At 41.3% G+C, this 19,237-nt stretch overlaps 1 pseudogene; it reads right to left on the minus strand.

Annotated features, from left to right (window-relative positions):
• Positions 1–19,237, minus strand: part of LOC114053525 — a 65,631-nt pseudogene that overhangs the window by 1,838 nt on the left and 44,556 nt on the right.

The raw sequence follows: 19,237 nt of genomic DNA on the forward strand, positions 1-19,237 counted from the left end.
GAGGTAGGCAGATGTCTGTTGTTTGGCATTTGCTCACAGTAAATTACAGGGAGATAAACAAAGTCATCAAGCCCATCACTATAGCTGCTTCTGACCTCATTAATGTTGTAGACCAGGTAGCCCAGGCCCAGGATGAGTGGTAAGGAAGGGGTAACATTACCCAACCAATGCTTTTTTCTCTATCCCTGTGGTTGACTAATTAGTAAGGAGTAAAGGGAAGCTAGGTGGCGCAGTGGATATGAGTTAGGCACAAGAAGCTTCTACTGTTAATTGGAAGTGGTGCATTTAAAATTGTGCTTGCCCCAATTGCTTCTGTGTTAGTAGTGTGCTCCAAAACCATGTTGCAATTATGCCAAAGATTGAAGCCTCCATTTCAGGCCTTGGAAATCCTGTCTCCTCTGCTAGCCCAATATGTACCACCACCCCTCCCCCCCAAAAAGCCCAAAACAACTATAAGGTTACATGACATCCTGAGAAATGCCATTTTGCTTGGTTTACCAATGACTTCCACCCTTCATGAGGCACAAGTAACTGGATTTCAGTAGCCACTAACCTGGTAACAAATATACTCTGTTCTTGGAAAGACCTCCTCCCATTGGGTTGAGCTCCAAGTTGTATGGCTGGATTTGAAAGAACCTTGAAGGGATGGGGAAGAAAAGGTCTTCATCTTTACTAATTCCCATACCGGCCAAGTGCTTTAGGGCTTAGAAAGAACAGGACTGAACAATCAAAAGTACAGTCACCTTTGGGGGTCAGAACCAGTGGAGGAATTTTGTCAGTGCCGTCCACTACATATGGTTGTTTGTGGAACTTGTTGGCACCTACCAGAGTGGTGAAATGCTTGCTGATGAATCAAACTACCAAGTCGGAGCTGTTACAAGAACCTCAGAGGTTGGGAAGTGGGAATGTTGCCAATTTGAATATTGGGATGGTGATGTCATGTTGGGCTGGGTGCAGGACTGTATATGTTTCCCCTAACAAAGGATGAAGTAGATAATTATTCCTGCCCAGCTGGGCTCTGTGTGACAGCTAAGAGTACCCATGTAACCAAAATGACCCTCAATCTGTCCCCAGCTGGCAAAACGACCCACTTACTCTATCTCAGAGCAAGAGGTTTTATCCTTGCTAGTCAGCAGCTGTCATGAACCAGTCTGCCCAGATCAGAGGCACAACCTCCCAACAGCCATGTCTGTGATGAACCAGTGCCACCCTAGGAAAGAGAAGGGCTCTCTGGTCTAGTGCTATGTCTTGAATCCAATCTCCAGGAAGATTTACCTGATAAGAATGGGCTGTTTTTGGACATAGTTCTACCTTTCATTGTTCCTTTCTAGCAGAGTTGCCTGGACCTCAAGGTCTTTGCCCCATTAATAATGGGCTCCATTTGCTCTGGAGAAGTAGGTCAGGTCCCCCTTCCTTTTCTCTGGGATGATTTGAGCAATTCTTTCCCAGAAAAGGCTTGGGAGACCAAAGAATGGTATTATTAGTGGGTGACTTCCTTTCTGTTATAACAACATGGAAGAAGTGAAACTATCATTATATAACTGTGTTAAATGTGTATTTACTTGGAAAAAAGTTGATCTAGATTGAGTTGGCAGTAATTCTGAGTCAGTGTATCAAGGGGAGGGAGGGAGAGTCCTATTTTGGCCATGGTGGAGGCTGGAGTGTAGCTCCTCCTCATAAGCATCTAGGAAACAAATATATGTTATCATCCCGCTGGTGTGGTTCCCAGGAAGTGGAAGATTTTGAAGAGTGAGGCAGAGGATACTAAGCAAATAGCAATGCCTCAGAATTAACTTAAATCATGGGACATGTTGCATATAGCCATGCATGTATCCATGTTGCATATAGGAGGCTTATGACTTCTTAGGCACTTTACTATAGATGACCCCTATGGGTGACGAAGAATTGAGTGTGCTAGAAATGTCATTATCCATGCTGTGGCTTTGTCCCTGGTGCTGTAGCTGCCCATCACCACCATCTTATATCAAGAGGCCTACTATGAACCAAAAAGATTTTACATCGCTTACTGCCCACATGGACCAGATCATTGAGACTCAGGATTCAGGTGGCTCTGAGGTGGCCCTGATGGGAAGGAAGCATCACAGTTCCTCTGCAAAGTGGAGCAAGGGTGTGCTGAAGCCAGTTTGAACTGCATCCTGAGAGAGCTAATTGTTAAGTTTTAGTTTGTTAAGTTTTCATCGAGTATTTACACTTCAGGAATGGGCAAATGCTACAAATCAAAACTTGATTTATTATTCTGATGATTGTCCAGACTTTAGAAAGTGATGGAGAAAATAATAATGCAGCTTAAATTTAAAAGTGCTATGCATAGCGTTTCTTCTGAGAGCTGGTTGATAAACATTCACTGGCATACAGTAGGCTTAAATATTAGCCTTCCAATGAACTATACAAGTAATGATAATTTACTGGATTCTGTTCTAATCAGTCTATGATTCTTTAATACTTATTCCTGTTTCTAAGTAGGAATAAACGACCTGTTCTGTATCTGATTCATGTTCGTACATTGTGTACCTTTTTTCACTTTTTCCTCTTGCTGGGGAAAACCTAGATTCTTAGCCCCTAACCATTTTTCTATAATTTTCAGCTCTATAAGTAGCAACTTTTCTTCAGAATCTGAAGTGAGGGGTGGACTATGGGGAGGAAGGTAAAGTCCTTGATAAGCTGATTCCTGTATTTCAGGAAACCTGAAAGCTATGAACCTGGCATACAAAGCACATGGCTGGGTATAGAGCAAGGTATCCCAAGCCCCTTTGAATCCCAATGGTAGTTGCTTCTTTCTTTTATACTAAATAGAGAACCAATTTTGCAAATGGCACTATTATAAATATAAATTATGAGCCTCTGTGTTCTCATCTGTAAAAAAAAATTAGGGGGTTATATTAGTTAACATTTGATGCCAAAGTCATCCTCTGTATCCTGGGCCATCCACAGTTGTCCTAACTTTTGTCTTGACACTGGACTCAGGGAGAAAGAGTGAGGCTGATGATTTTGTACAACTCTACCTCACTTAAATCCAAGTCACTTGCAAGTCAAGAGATCACTCTTGATGTAAATGGTCCTCTTAGAAAACAAAGGACAAACAACAACACCTTTCAAAGTACTAAGATCCTATCCTAACATTGGAGGGGAGAAGGGGCAAGGTAGAAATCAAGTGCATATGATGTAGCATCAAAGAGGAGGACATAGTCTTAATCTATGTTCTACCTCCAAGGGCAGGACTAGGGCCAATTAATTGATGGACATTTCATTAAAGCAGATTTCAGTTTAATAAAAGGAAGAACTTCTTAACTGAGAGATCCATCAAAATGAGCCACCTTAATAAAAATTGCAGTCCATGTTTTTGGAAATATTTCAGTAGAGAGTGGATAACCAACCATTTCTCCTCCTGGCCCCTGTTCCTGGCTTCTGGACTTCAAAGCCATACCCCCTTCTTACCCTGGAACTACCCTCAATGCCTTGGGGTCTCCTTGTCTGGAACATCCAACTATCCCTCAAGCCTTCTCAACTTGGAATGAATATCCCTCTGGAAGAACTGCTCCCTTCTCTCACTGGTGAGTTCCTTCTTGGAGTCTCCATTTTGTGAGAGGGACCCAGGCTGGCCTTCCTTCCCTTCCTGGCCCTGGTCCTGGCTTTTGGACTTCAAAAACATACCCATCTCCTGGATATCTTCACTTCCTACTCCCTTCTCTCTCTCCTTTACTCACCCTTTTTAGCTCTCTTTTGTGTCTTTTCTTACCGCATTAGAATGTAAGCTCTTTGAGAACAGGAATTGTCAATTTCTTTTGCTTGTCTTTGTACACAGCACTTAGCATAATGCCTGGCATATGTAGTAAATACTTAATGTTTGTTTTCTTCCTTCAAGGGTATTTTCTTCCTCCCATCCTATCAACACTGGAGATTTCTGCAGTCAGCAGGAGGTTAGACTGGATTCAGTTCAATTAAAGGAACTGAACAAAAGCCTACCATGTCAGGCACCTACACTGAGAGCCTTATAGAATGATGATAGGGTTTCTGAGAGGTTATGATCAGTAATAACTGATGTAAACTGCAGTGTCACTCAATCTAGCACTAGATTTCCTTTATTTAGACTTAATTACTTTACCCTGTTATGTTATTTCTAAATGTGTATATTCTCTTTTCCTTTGTTTAAAATATGCATGCACAGATATATGATGTCCCAAAAGTCTCAGAGCATTTTTAAGTTACCAATTTGGCTCTAAAGTTTGCAAAGCACCTTTATGCATTATCTCCTTAATTTAGTCTCACTGCAGCCTGCCCAGAAAGCACCACAGCCATGAAAAAGAAGTCCACGCCAGGCATGGAGCACAATTTATGCAAATACACAGAAGGGTATTTCCCACTGAGGTGGGAAGGGGGATGTTGTTTGGGGAGCAGGTAAGAATCCAGTTTAGATGGAAATATAGAGTACAAAAAAGAAAGTAGTATGAAATAAAGCTCCAAAGATACATTGCAGCCAGATTGTGAATGTAGGGCCTTAAAATTCATGCTGAGGAGTTTGCATTTTATCCTAGGCAAAGTTTTTTGAGCAGGGAAGTGGCATGGTCAGACTTGTCCCTAAGATTATTTCCAAGGGGGGGCCAGCTATGTGTTGCAGTAGATAGAGCTCTGGCCTTGGAGTCAGGAGGACCCGAGTTCAGATTTTGCCTCAGACACTTGAAACTTACTAGCTATGTGGCTTTGGGCAAGTCACTTAACCCCGATTGCCTCACACCTCCCCCCCCCAAAAAAGATGATTTCCAAGGAGATACCTTTATAAGAGATTTTTGGAGATACCTTCATAGGGGATTTTGAGCTGAGAAAGAAGAATGGAACTGTATGGGATATGGGACTTTAGAAGAACATTGGCATTGGGTCTGAGAAAGGAATGACATAGAAGAGACCAAGATGGTATTTGCTAATGTTGAAGGAAATATGCATTCATTAATTAAATATGTATTTGTTTGCTAGGCACTTTACAAATATTATATCATTTGATACTTAAAACAACCCCGGGAGGTAAATAGTAATCTCTTATCCACCCCATTCTTGGGGGCCCCATGCTACATTTGGGTCCAAGCCCCCACTACTGCCAGTTGACCCACAGAAATCAAAACTTTAAAAAAATTGTTTGAACGCTACCAACAAAACATGACTAACAGGGAAACCTATGCACTTACAAATCGTTGTTAATTAATCTCATTATTCAAGAGTTTTAAAGTCAAACAATTCCCCCAAGTGACTCCTGTGCCAGTAAGGAAAGGGAAACAGATCCCCACATTCAGTTGTTAACACAATCACAGGCAGCTCTTTACCTCGTACTGTACGGCACCTGAAATACTGACCTGAGGTGCAAAAGTCCCCAATCGAAGATTTTTCAACTCCTCCAGGTAAGACCTCTTTTAGCTTTAGACTAAACTGTATATGGGGAGACTTATTTCTAGTGTCCTTTTAGATTCATTTAATCTGGGCCTGAGGTAAATGTCATTGCCCTGTTAGAATAAACCCCTTGTCTGGGGGTACATTCATCATATCTTATGATCTATATTTTTTTCTTGCCTTACTGAGCTATCCATCTAGGTTGATCTGAAAGGACCCATCAGGCAACAGCTACTGCTGTAGGACACTGCTCACATTCATCTACCTGGAAAGCCTTCGCATCTGCCCTGATGTTATGTCCTTTCCTCAACTGAAACAAGACTCTGGAGACAAGATTACTGGAGATCATGTCTTTCTCCCTGTGGAGTGGGAAGTTAGGGTGGCAGGGGTGGTGTAGGTGATCCACTTAACTCTGGAATTCTTCCTTGGGGTTGAACTTCCCTCACTGATGTGACTAAAAACTCACAAAACCCCCTCATCTAGTCATCCCCAGGTGTACTTCATTATCCATCCATCCTGGTTTATACATATACATATGCATACATATATATATGTGTATACATGTATGTGTGTATATGTATGTATGCATGTGTGTATGTATATATGTATATGTATATATACACACACTTTATAGGCTAGACGAAATGTTTGAGAGCTAAAATGCACACCTAAATAAAGTTGACCACAGCCCTCTACTCCACTGGCTCTTATAAGCCAGTAGAAAGTGTCTCCAACACACCCCTGGTTAAAACTCACATAAACAAAACCTCTTTATTTGGGGTAGGAAGGAGAGCATCTTCGATAAGTTTTAAGAGTATAAAGGGGTCCTGAAACAGACAAAAAAGTTGATAATTAAACAAGAAATACTCTGCAGGATTAACTGAACAGAAATTTTATCTTCATCTTGGTTCTTCTGTAGTACTTGAGCAATTGACTCAAGGTCCATAACTTCCGGAAATCCAGAACATAGCTTGTGTTCATTCTCCTCTGAAAAGAGGTGCAGATGCACAAAGGTTTTGCAGCCAGTACCCAGACCTCTCAATGACTCTGGCCTTTTTGAGCTCACCAGGTAGCCAACTAAGGCTGGAAATATCCATCTCAGGGGTACTTTTTGGTCACCTATTCTCAGGAAAAGAAACAGAAAGTAGAAGTCATCAAAGAACCCAAGGAACCCATCCTTTGACCCATTTAGACAAACACATGTTTCTAGTTGCCATGTATCAGCAGCTGCTGCTATAGGGGATAGAGGGAACTAAAGTGGGGAGAGAAACTTTTCGCCACTTCTCTCAAGACTCAAAGAGATCCATTGCGCTCCAAAGAAGACAGAGAGAGACAGACAGAGAGACAGAAAGACACACACAGATAGAGGGAGAGGGGCAGAGAGAGAAAGAGACAGGAGACAGAGAGACAAAAAGGGAGGAGGGAGGGAGCAGAAGTTCTTTCTTTTAAGTTGGCAGCTCTTATTCCTCAGTGGCTAACTGTCTTTGACACCCTCCTTCCCTTTGCCCACCACCACCACCATCAAAGGGATCAAAGGATTAACTAAGAACCTCTGGTTGCTCATGCCTTTCAACAAATGACCAGCACGTGTGTCATTGAAAATGGCCCAGTCATAGGACTTTCAGATGGGCCAGGATACATACTTAGCTCCATATGGAAAGTGCCCCAGCCAGAGAGGATTAGAGGTTGAGGAATGAATTCCTCAGTTGTTTTTCCCTCCTCCTGCCTTATACTTTAAATAATCATAAAACTAGAAGCCTATTTAATATACTTCTTTAATTTACAGCAAAGGAAACTGAAGGGAAAGAGAAGTTACTTAAGACATTATCATTCCAAGACGTTTTTCTAGATAATATATTCCATGAGTGTAATAGGATACATTTCTTTCTCTGGTTATCTTTTGTTGTTGCTAATGATGCTGCACACAGGTAAGGCTAAAAAGTCCCAATAGTCATTATCTGCAGTGTCTGTACCTTTCTTATGTAACTCCTTGCCTCCCAGGCTGCTGCTTAGAGAGCATTGCCATAAAGATATTAGTCTCTGGAAAGAGCCAAATAGACTCCCTCTTTCTCTCTCTCTCGTTACAAGTTTGGCAGCATCATTTTGAGCTTAGCCTTGGGACGTGTGGGAAAGAAAAGCCAAATCTTTCTTCTTGCTTGTGTACCAAAAAAAGTTCTGACAAAAGGGAGAACCCACATTTTTCCCAGACCTGTCTGAGTAAACAATGAGCAGGAATCCTCTTATTAGCCCAAATTTAGAATTTCTTTTACTGTCTGATTAAATCTTGGCCTGGGTAAATCTTTGAGAAAGATTCCCTATACTGGTCAATTTCTGGATAGAAAAGGGGGAAACACTTAGTTCTGTTTCAATAATTAGTTATTAATAACAAGAGAGAAATAATCATTTCTCTCACATGGATAGAGATTTAGGAAGAGATTTTGATCTGTTTAAAGAGCTAGGAGGCAAGTCACTTAACCCCATTGCCCAGCAAAAAAAAAAAAAAACAAAACAAAACAAAAAAGGAGATATTATCCTTCTTTAAGTATGACTTGAGGAGCAGGGGAATAGTAGGACACATCCCATTTGGATTTCCCACAAGCAAGAACTAGGTAGTGCAGTATATAGAGCTCTGAGCCTGAAGTCAGGAAGACCTGAGTTTAAATGTGGCCTCAAATACTAGTTATCATCTTGGGCCAGTCATTTAACTTCTATTTTCCTCAGTTTCCTTATCTGTAAAATGGGGATAATAATAGCACCTACCTTTAACTGTAGTTGTGAGGATCAAATGAGATAATTGTTAAAACACTTAGCACAGTGCTTGGAGCATAGTGAGTGCTATATAAAGGTTAGTTATTACTATCATGTACTAAAATCGTATCCTCTAAACCAGGGGTTCTTAACCTGAGGTTCTTGAATTTAAAAAAAAATGGGTGGGGAAGGGGTGGGAAGAAGAGAATTTGGAATCAAAAAATTTTTAAATGAATGTTAAAAATGAAATGAAATGAAAATTAAAATTAAAAACATTATTCTGAGAAAGAGTCTCTAGACTTTACCCAACTGCCAGAGGAGTCCATGACAGAAGGAAGGTTAAGAATCCTTGAGCTAGAGAAACCCGAGTTCCCCACAACATGTTAAATGAATACCATAAATTATATACCCCTAGACCTAAAAATCAGTTAAGCCAGTAAGATAAATAAGAGCCCAGGCAGGCTAAACATCATGAGGGGAGCCTCCTTGGCCAGCCTTCCTTGACCAGCTCACATGAGATGACATGACACTGGAAAATTTGGAACTGCCTCACCAGGGGCCCCCTCCTTTATTCCATGATTTTCCCTACGTCCACATACCCATGATGTCAACTGTTATACTAAAGAGCATCTGATTCAGAGCTAGGAGATACCTCAGAGATCACATAGTCCAACCCTGTCATTTTATACCTGAGGAAACCTGAAGTCCACAGAGGGGAAGTGACTTTTTTCCAAAGTTACACCCATAGTAAGTTGCAGAGTCAGAAATTGAACTCAGACTCAGAACAGGATAATAAATACTTTTAGAACTGGAACTGACCTTAGAAGTCATCTAGTTCATCCCCCTCATTTTACAGATATAAAAACTGAGGCCCTGATTCTTTAATGCTGTCTTTTTGCTTATCTTAAAACTCCATTGTTCACCCACAGCCTCTCTTATCCCCCACTTTGGTATGTAGCAGCCTGTTTACTCTGTCTCTGTTGGATTTCCTCCAGCTATCTCTGGGCCAGGCGTATTGTTTGAAGCCCTATTCCCAACAGGGTGTCCTTAGTGTTTGCTCTTCAACTTTCCCTTCCAAGCTGTCCCACTTCTGCTACTTAGCCACTCAGTCTGTGACTATCCATTCCCACTCATGCCTCATATCTAGACCCCTCTTCCCCACACCAAAACAGTACCTTTGATCATTCAGAGAAAATTTCTCCCTGTGACTTTGCGTAACAAGTGTTCAGAGACAAAGCCCAGAGGACAGACTGTAAACCCAAAATTTTCCATAAAAGGGTCTTCATAGGGGAGATTTTATGAAAGTTTAGAAACTAATATGAATTATATGGATTCAATCCATCCAGGGGATGCAGTATTGTATATAAAGATAAAGGAGGTGGGGGTGGGGAGAGAGGAAGGAAGAGGATGCTTACCCTTGGATGTCCTTGGGAAAAGGGCTATTCAGCTATAAATATATACACCTGCACAGAATGCAATATATTTCTGGTCTAGTGTCCTAATCTACTATAGTGCTACCCTCCCTAGCAGCTCTAGCTTTCACACTTTCATTTCTGCCACGATCTACTATCCTGAGGCTTGCCAACACATTGGGATCTCATGGCTGGTACAGGCCCATCCTTCATCCTAATGGCTTCAGCCTCCACTCTGGTGGGAAATAAGACTCTGCCTCTCTCTCCGTGACTTCCCAGCAAGATCCCTGCCCAGAGGACTTGACTACTGCTTATGCCCTGTCATTTTCTTGCTGTTAGTCATTTAAATGCCCAGGACAGCCAGGGAGCTATTATGCTGTCAGCAACAAGGCCTTTGTGACACCAGAGAGGTCCCTCCCCCATCCCATGCCTTGCTAATCTTCCATCCGCCTGACTGACCAATTCAACCTCCTCCAAGCTGGAGTCCCAGCCTCAGAGTCACTTTTCAAAACTACTTTCCTGTGAAAAGAACAACTCTCTGTGTCTGAGCCCTACCTCTGAGCCCCCCCTTTAAAAAAGCATTTGGCTCTCTCTTCATTGCAAAGGTGGAGTACTATAGGTATAGAATATTGTATATACTGTCAGACTTGGTTGAAGTGTTATTAGTTTTGTTGAACTGCTTTTTTTTCTCTTTTTAATTTTCTTTTAAACAAGGTATGGCTTGTTACATAGATGAGGAAGGGAGAGATGTTTTTGGAAATTATTTTATTGCAAATACAAAAGACATCAATGAAAATAAACATTTTAAAAATGCTTTTGGATCTCATGGTCAGTTTTTAATCATTCAATCAGCAGAAGCAAGCAATAAACATTTATTGAAATACTATGTATAAAGACACAGTGAGGTGTGAAGGAAACAATCCTGGATTAGAGTCAGAAAACCTGGATGTTCAAGAATGACTTTTTGGCTCTACTTTTTAGCCTTTTCAATTATTCTCAGGGGAGAAGGAAGAGATGGAGGAGAATAAAGAAGAGGCAATTAGGTTGTCTTTTAATTTTTATTTTTTTAAAGAGTACTGGATTTGGAATCAGAGGACTTGGATTTGAATCCCCATTTATTACCTGTGTAACATCAGGTGTTACTTCCTCTAAGCCTCAGTTTCCTCCTCTGTAAAATGAGGGAGTTGAAGAAGACAATCTCTCATGATCTTATGAAAAAAGCCTTATTTGTGTTAAGCATCAGAGGCCAAAGAGATAGAACATACCATCCTTGACCTGAAAGGACCAAGAAACTAAAGAGAAGATAAGACAGTGTCCATCAAAAGATATACAAAAAGAGTGGGTAATATAAGCTACGTGCCAAGTGATTGGTAGAGATAGTAGTGGCCCTGGGCCTTAAAGCAAGATTAGGAGTTAGATGAGCAGAAAGTGTAGCACCCTCTTGTGGGCTCATGTCCCCAGCTCCCACTCACAATGGAAGATTGGGTCCCCAGAGAACCATTTCTAGTTCTTATGGGCCCCAATCCAGTGTGTTCCACTCATTATTGATTAGCCTATTATTTACTGAGAAGACATGGCAAGTGATAGGCAGACAGGCAACAATAACTTATTAAGTCTATGTGCTGGGCACTGTGCTCAGCACTGGGTATACAAACATAAGCAAAAAGAAAGACAGTCCTTGTCTTCTGGAGCTTATATTCTAACGGGGAAGACAACACACATAAGAGAAGGGGTGGGGGGAGAAAATAACCAGGCAGAGGGTTGGTTTTGAAGTCTAGAAAGTCAGTAAGCAGAGTTAGGAAGGGAATAAAACTTGTTTGGCCTTTGCTCTGTCACAAAATGGAGGCCCTAGGAGGAACACACCAATGTGAGAAAAGAGCTAGCTTGGCAGGGAAATTTCAGGGTGAGAAGGCTGCAAAGGTGGTTAGAAGTTCCAGAGTGAGGAGGCCCTAGGCTTTGAAGGAAGTTCCAGGTTGAGATAGCTGCTGAAGCATGGTTTTGAAGTACATAAAGTCAGGTTCAGAGCCAGGAGGAGACAAAGAGAGTTAGTACAGAAACATCACTCCAAAGGGGGATGAGGTTGGGTATGTTCTGTCTTTGAAAAAAGTAAGGAACATAGGACTTACCTGGAGAACTGGTCAAGTGAGTACATCTTGAGGCCTACTAAACCCAGTACTTGGGCTAAGGCTTGATCAGGTACGTGGATCAGGACTGAAAAATCTGAACACAGGGAAAGACTAAGGGATTAGCCTCATGGTAAAATTTAAGACCACTGGAATAGACTTCACTGGAGCAGCTAGTCTAACTTGGAGGGACTGTAATAAGAATGATTGTGATGGGAATAGAGGCTGGATCTGTTATATCACTAGTACAGGGAACTTCCAGATGAATAAAACTCTGACTACTGGTACAGATTGGAACCTTCTCTGAAACTTATAGTCTTAGAGCCTGGCCTAGAATAATGAAAAGTTAGGTGACTTGCCCAGGGTCACACAGCCAGTACATGTCAAAGGCAGGACTTGGACAAAGACCTTCCTAGCTCTAAGGCCAGCTCTTGATGATGATGATGATGATGATGATGATGATGATGACAATGTATTCACCACTATCATGATGGAGCACAAAGTACATATCAGAAAGGGATTTCCTGCGGATGGTAAAGTCTTCCAGATTCTCTTGTTTCTGTACGACACTGTACTGATTGTATCAAGCCCCAGAAAATTGTAGAACCTCCTAGAAATGAGCTGTAATCACTCAAAGGAGTTTAGCCTATCCATCTGCACAGGAACAACCCTAGCTTTTAAAGAATGTCTATTGCCCCATTTCAACATGTATTTGGAGGGACACTCTATAAAACTTATCCATCAGTATGGATATTTGGGATAGGCAATATAGGACAAGGAAAGTAAGATAGATTGCTTTGGGGAAATTGCAAACCCTTCTTACTGACCTTAAGCTTCCCAAGAAAGCAAATGGCCCTCTTTTCAATATTAGCATTCTACTAGTGTTGCTAATATGAGAATGAGACTTGGAAATACAACTACCTCCACTAAATTAAAGATGAGTATCATACAGGTAATTCTCCATTTTCCATTAATAGTTCTGCTTGGTTTCCATTCTACAGAACATCATGTCTCACCCAAGATAAGCTGATCCCCTGAAATCTCATCACCATGCAGATTGACTCAGTGTTTTGATACTCAACACCTTTTCAACTTCCTCAGTTTTCTCTCCTCTCTGATTAGAGGGCTGGAGGATGAATCAATAAACTCCTCCCAGAGCCTTCCTTTATAGAGGGCTCAGATCTGAACTTTCCAGATAACTCTATTTTCCATCAACTCTTCTGCTTGGTTGCCACTCCAATATGTCCTCATCCCATTCACTTGCCCTTTTCAGCTTCCTTTTGTGGGTTGTCTTTCCCCATTAAATTGTAAGCTGCTTGAAGACAGGGACTGTCTTTATTTTTATTATTTGTACCATTAGCACAATGCCAGGTACATAATGAGCACCTAAATAAATATTTATTGAATTGAATTAAATTAAATTGAAAATACAGGAAGCAATGGAGATGTGTATGGTGGGTATGAACAGAATACAATAAAAAACCACTGAGCAACTCTGAAAAATGAGAGTAAAAGACATCAAGGAAATGTATGACAGGCAGAGAAAGGAACTATGCATTTATTAAATATTTACTATGTGTTAGGCCCTGTGCTAAGCACTTTATAAATATTATCTCATTTTATCCTCACAGCATCCCTATGAGATAGCTTATATTATTGTCTCTATTTTACAATTGAGGAAATTGAGGCAGGTGGGGGGTAAGTGACTTGCGCAGGGTCACACAGCTAGTAAATTTCTGAGGCTGGATTTGAACCCAGGTTTTCTTGATTCCAGGCCCAATATTCTATCCATTTGTGCTACCTAGTTGCCTCTAAGAAGATAGGCTGGTCATGTGGCAAGAGCAAAAGATAACAAGTAGGCAGGCTGCTACTCCACCGATACTCTCAAAGTGTGAGGAGAAAGCAAGGAAGTCCTCTAGAACTTTGAGAGGACTACAGGTGGCAAGTTTATGGGAGTTCATGGAAAAGAGTTGCACAGGTTGGGGAGAAATTTCAGTCAGCATTATTGGAAGGGACTCCAGAATCAGTGAGATCATACAGACACCTGAGTAATAAAAACTGACATTTTCAAAGCTCTTTGAAGTTCACAAAGTGTTTTGTATACATTTTCTTACCACAGACATGGAACCAATATAGGCAAGATAGTGGAGCAGACTCATGATCACTAGGCTATGGTCAGGACTTGAGAATCTAAGAGTAGAGATGAAGCAATAGCTAGACTGAAGTCAGAGACAACCACTGGGATTGTAACCCTGGAGAAGAATTGTACCAATAGAAAATTGTTGCCAAATTTCTTTCAGTTCAGTTCAATTCAATTCAATAAACATTTTTTAAGTACTTACCTCTTAGCAATGCTGTAAGGTAGCTGTTGTAAAAATTGTCATTTTCTTCTTTTACTCCCATTTTACAGAGGAAATTGAGGCTCAGAAAGGTGACAAGACTAGACAACAGTCAATTGAGCATATATATATAGTCAGTCAATAAGCATATATTAGGCACCAAATGTGTGTAAGCAGTGTGCTAATTACTGGGGATACAAAGAATGGCAAAAGATAGTCCCTGCCCTCAAGGAGCTCACAATCTAATGGGGAAGATAACATGCAAACTAATAAGAATATGGAATAAATAGGAAATAATTAATAGAGGGAAAGTACTAGAATTAAGAAGGATTGGGAAAGGTTTCCTATAGAAAGTGAGATTTTAGCTGGGACTTGAAGAAATCCAGGAGGGAGAGATGAGGAGGGAGAGCATTCCAGGCATGTGGGTTAGACAGTGAAAATGCTGGCAGCCTATATCTTGTTAGAGGAACAGGAAGGAAGCCAGTATCTCTGGATCAAAGACTTTGTGGTGGTAGGAGTGGATGGGTATTATGTAAAAAGTCTGGGAAAAGTAGGTGTGTGGGGCTCGATTATGAAGATGATGAACACCAAAGATGAGAGTGGGCATAGTGTCTTCAATGAGGAGACCATCCTGACTACAACAGAGAGGATTGTATATTGGAGAATAGCAGGGAATAATGTTGGGGAGCTGGAAGCAGGAAATGGGAAGCTAATAAGATCCAAGCCCAATGTGTAAAAATAGGCATGGGAAGCCAGAAAGGAGATTTGGGTTAGATGGAAAGATCTCCCTCACTCTAAGAATTTTGAGAAACTGGATTGCTGAGGAAAGTCTCAATCTTGGGAGAATTTTAAGAAAAGGGACCGTTTTATTACTCTGGGATATGTTGTAGGCTCCTTGAGGGAAGATACTGTTTCATTGTTCTCTATATCCCCAGTAAATAGCACAATGCCTGGCACATGGGAGTGTTCCTCCTTGTTAATTAATAAATCCTTGTTAATTAATTGATCAATGTTTCAGGTGAAGTCCTGATCCCAAACTGGGGAATAGATTAAATGATCTCCAGCTGTCTTCACCCTCTACCACCTGTTGCCCAATGATGCAGTGATCCTCTATCCCCCATTTGTACCTTTAAAAACCATACCAATTTACTTAATAAGATTGGGCTAAACTTACCACAGATCTGACCTACCAGAGCCCTGATGCTGCTGAAGAAAGAGCCCTGGCTGGCCTGTCACCACAGTAGTGATAACACCAGCATAATTAACCACTCACAGTCAGTTGGTAGGAGACTGGTTTCCAAATCAAATCTCTGCTTGCTTCAATTAACAAGTCAGCCAGCCAGCAGGGACAAGTGAATAGAACCCAACTAACGATAAGACTTCTCCATTAGGGAACTAATGCGGGAAAGGCACAGCACAGACAAGTGGAAAACAAACAGTACTTACCTTAAGGTTTCACCCTCCTCTCCCATCAGGAGCTGCTAATGAGCAGTGGAATTGCCTAATGAAAACTCCTGATGGGGGCTTTCATCATGTTGATCTCTAATAGGAGCCCGGGGGGGGGGGGGGGGGGGCTCCCTATTGCGTGCTGCATCAAATTCTCTGCCAATTTCTTATAACCCTCCACCATCTGGTCCCAACTTCCCTATTCAGTCTTGTTTGCTATGCTTCTCTGGTACACGTGCTCTTCTGACAGGTTGTCCTCCTCACTAGCCCCAAAGCATACATATAACTGTCTTCATTCCTTGTTTGTGTCATTCCCATTTATCATGGAAAGACCACTAGAAATGAATTAGATGACTAGCTCTACTATTTGATACCTCTCTAGGTGTCCATTTTCTCCTCTGTGAAAATGCAGAGGCTGGACTAAATGATCTCTAAGATCCTTCCTGCTATAAATCCTATGTTCTCTAACGTCTCTTCAGTATAAAATCCCATGATCTGATGACTGTCCTCTCTCATTCAAATCCCATCCACCCTTCAGGATCCAGGTCAAGTCCACCTTCTTCATGTATCCTGAGATGGTGATGATGATGATGATATTCATGTGGCACTTTAAGGCTTACAAAGCACCCTACATTTATTATTTCACTTGATCCTTACAACAATCCTCTGATGAAGTTGCCATCATCTTCTCCATTTGTGCAGATGAGGAGGCTAAGAGAGGTTACATGACTTGTCCAGGGTCACACAGCTAGTAAGTGTTTGAGGCTGGATTTGAGCTCACATCTTCCTGATTCCTGGTCCAGTACCATCTCGATGTGTACTCATCCAGCTGATCTCATCCAGCTATCCACCTTAGCTATCTTGCCATCTTCTGCCACTGTCCTACTTCTCCTTATCTGAAATAGGACTACTAGACTGTACCTCCAGAAAAATTACACTCCCCCAGACCCCCACACACACCTCAGGTTATCTACTTGGAACTCCTGCTCTAGGCTGAGTTGTTTTGATTGGTGGGCAAATTAGCTCAAAATCAACTAGGCCACTATATCAGCCAGTCCCAAACCACCAGACCACCAAGCTTTAGATCCCATCTAGCTATCCATCTCCTCTGTCCACCTCCAATCTTGTCAAATTCTTATACTTCCCACCTCTTCCTCTGGCCTTCCTTCCACACTATCATTGTTCTTGGAAAGAGTGTGTCAACTGACTATGGATATATGATAATACAATCAGCTCACATGTTCTGACTTCCTAGACGCTCCTTTCATTGGTCACCATTCCTATACGTATTCTACTAGAATGTAAACTTCTAGAAGGCAAGGGTTATCTCACTTTGTTTTTGTATCCTCAGTGCTTAAGAAGTCCTTAATAAATGCTTTTTAAAATGTTCATACTTCAGTTATAGTTGATCTCTCCCTTCCTTGAGCACCTATAGCACCCATAGTCTACATGATATCCAACATTTAATTATATCTTGCTTTGCTTTGGACTAAACGTTTCATATGGGTTAATCTTATCTCTTCAACTAGTCCTTGTAGTCAAAATTTCCTTCCCCAGAGTGACGGGATGGATGGTGAACCTCCTGTTAATGGAATACTTCATTGCTTCATAGCTGAGATTTCACTCCTTCCTCTGGCTGACCCAGAGCCACTCCACACTATAACAGTAACAATAATGTTAGCTAACATTTTTATAGCACTTACTATGTTCCAGGCAATGTGCTAAGCACTTTACAATTATCTCATTTCATCCTCACAACATCATTGGGAGGAAGGTGCTATTATTACTCCCATCTTACAGAAGAGGAAACCAGGGCAACCAGAGGTTAAATGACTTGATTCAGGGTCACAAAGCCAGTAATATCTGAAGGCAGATTTGAACTCAGGTCTTCTTTCCTGACTCCCATCCCAGCACTCTGTCACTATACCACCTGGGGTCTTCATCAGTTTCTGTGGCTGAAATAAGTGGTTGCCTGGTTTCTGGTAATGATCCTCTGTGCATAGCTATATCTCAGTTAGTGTAAATAGTGAATAACTTGGAGTGGTTTGCAACATTTGAGTTTGTACTGCACGTTTTCATTGAGCTAGAACCAATTGCCATATTTTACATAATTATAACTGAATAGTGTCAGTTTCAATACATGTGACCACTTCAGGGAGATTCATTATTTACAATAATTAAGACCTAGCTGTATTTAGCCAGTCTGGTTCTCAAAGGACAAAAACACAACGTGTATTCTTGACCCTGAAGAAGGAAATGGCAAACCACTCCAGTATCTTTGCCAAGAAAATCCCATGGACAGTATCGGCATGCCATGGTCCTCTGGGTAACAAAGAATAGAACACACCTGAACAATAACGATTCTTGGCCCACATGCAAAGTCATTCCAACTTAGTAGGAACTACCTACTAGAATTTGAACTCTCTTGGCATAGCCTTTGAAAATCTAAGGTTTTCTCTATGCTACAATGAAGCCCTTAAGTAAGACCTTAGTGGAGGATTGATGTGATAGGATAGAGATGCATTACTTTTCTTGGTTTTGAGGGGAAGGACTGTCCAGAACTATAATTTCTTCAGCGTAGCAACTCCCAATGTAGATACTTTTCCCCACTGATGTGGATCAGCAACTTGTCTATAATTTATAGGCTTAAAATTTGTCTAGGGGCAATGAGGTCTTTATTTTCCTAGGCCCTTACCTTTTAGATTCTGACTGACTCCATAGTTGCCCTCCACCCTCCCCAGTACTGCAAAAAGAGACAGGGCAAATGACTTTCATGAGGAAAACTCATTCTGTGTAGTGCAGATAAGACACAAACCTTCACAATCTGCAGAACATACATATGTAGTGAGCACCTGCCAATCAAGGTAGATGAGGAGCCCTAGAATGTCTCCTCTCCAACAATTTTGCTTGTAATATACTCACTTAGAATCTTCCAGTTATTCTTTAAAAAATCTCCCAGTTATTCTAAAAGATGACTGGCTGTCAAAGTCACAAAGTTTCCTGCTTCCCCCTACCCTTTATGGTTGTATTGTATGTGTTAGTTTGCACGGGGGCTGGAGAGGTGGAGGCAGGCAGAGTATATTTCTAAAGGAACAGGCTGGGTTAAATCTTGCCTCTGCTGTTTATTACCCGGGTGGCCTTGGACTCGACATCCCTGTGCCTCAGTTTCTTCATGTAAAAAGGTAAAGTTAGACTAGGTAGCTTCTGAGGCCCCTTCTGGCTCTGGGTCTATTGATCTGTGTGAGATGTGGCTCCATTAATATGTTGCAAATACAACTTAAATTTTGCCTTCCTGCCATTCAGTACTTATGGGATTTTCAGAATTTGGACAGCACCTGTTAAACTTTCTTATAGAAAGTCCTAATCACTATCAATGAAATTATAAAGAAAGCTGGGACTTTTTAAGAAACTCTGGGAGCAGTATGGAATAGTGGGAAAATTATTGGACTTGGAGTCAGGAAAGACCTGAGTTCAAAATCCCACCTCAGATACTTACTAACTTGTTGACTAATCAAGTTAACTAGAATTTATTAAGTGCTTAATGTATGACAGAGACTAGGCTAAGTACTGAGGATGCAAATATAAGCAAAATAAAAGATAGTCCCTGAATATTTCCAGTGAGCTAGAACAAATTATCAGAAGTCTCAAGGAGCTTGGATTCTAATTCGGGAAGACAACACATAAAAGAGGACTGAAAAGCAGAACGGGGAAGTACCCACGTAGGGGCATGGTGGCCAAGTCCAGAGGAGGAATGATGGCTGATTAGGGCCCT

This window comes from Vombatus ursinus, unplaced genomic scaffold, assembly GCF_900497805.2.
Source record: "Vombatus ursinus unplaced genomic scaffold, bare-nosed wombat genome assembly UNPS02014811.1, whole genome shotgun sequence".
In the NCBI taxonomy this organism is placed as follows: domain Eukaryota; kingdom Metazoa; phylum Chordata; class Mammalia; order Diprotodontia; family Vombatidae; genus Vombatus; species Vombatus ursinus.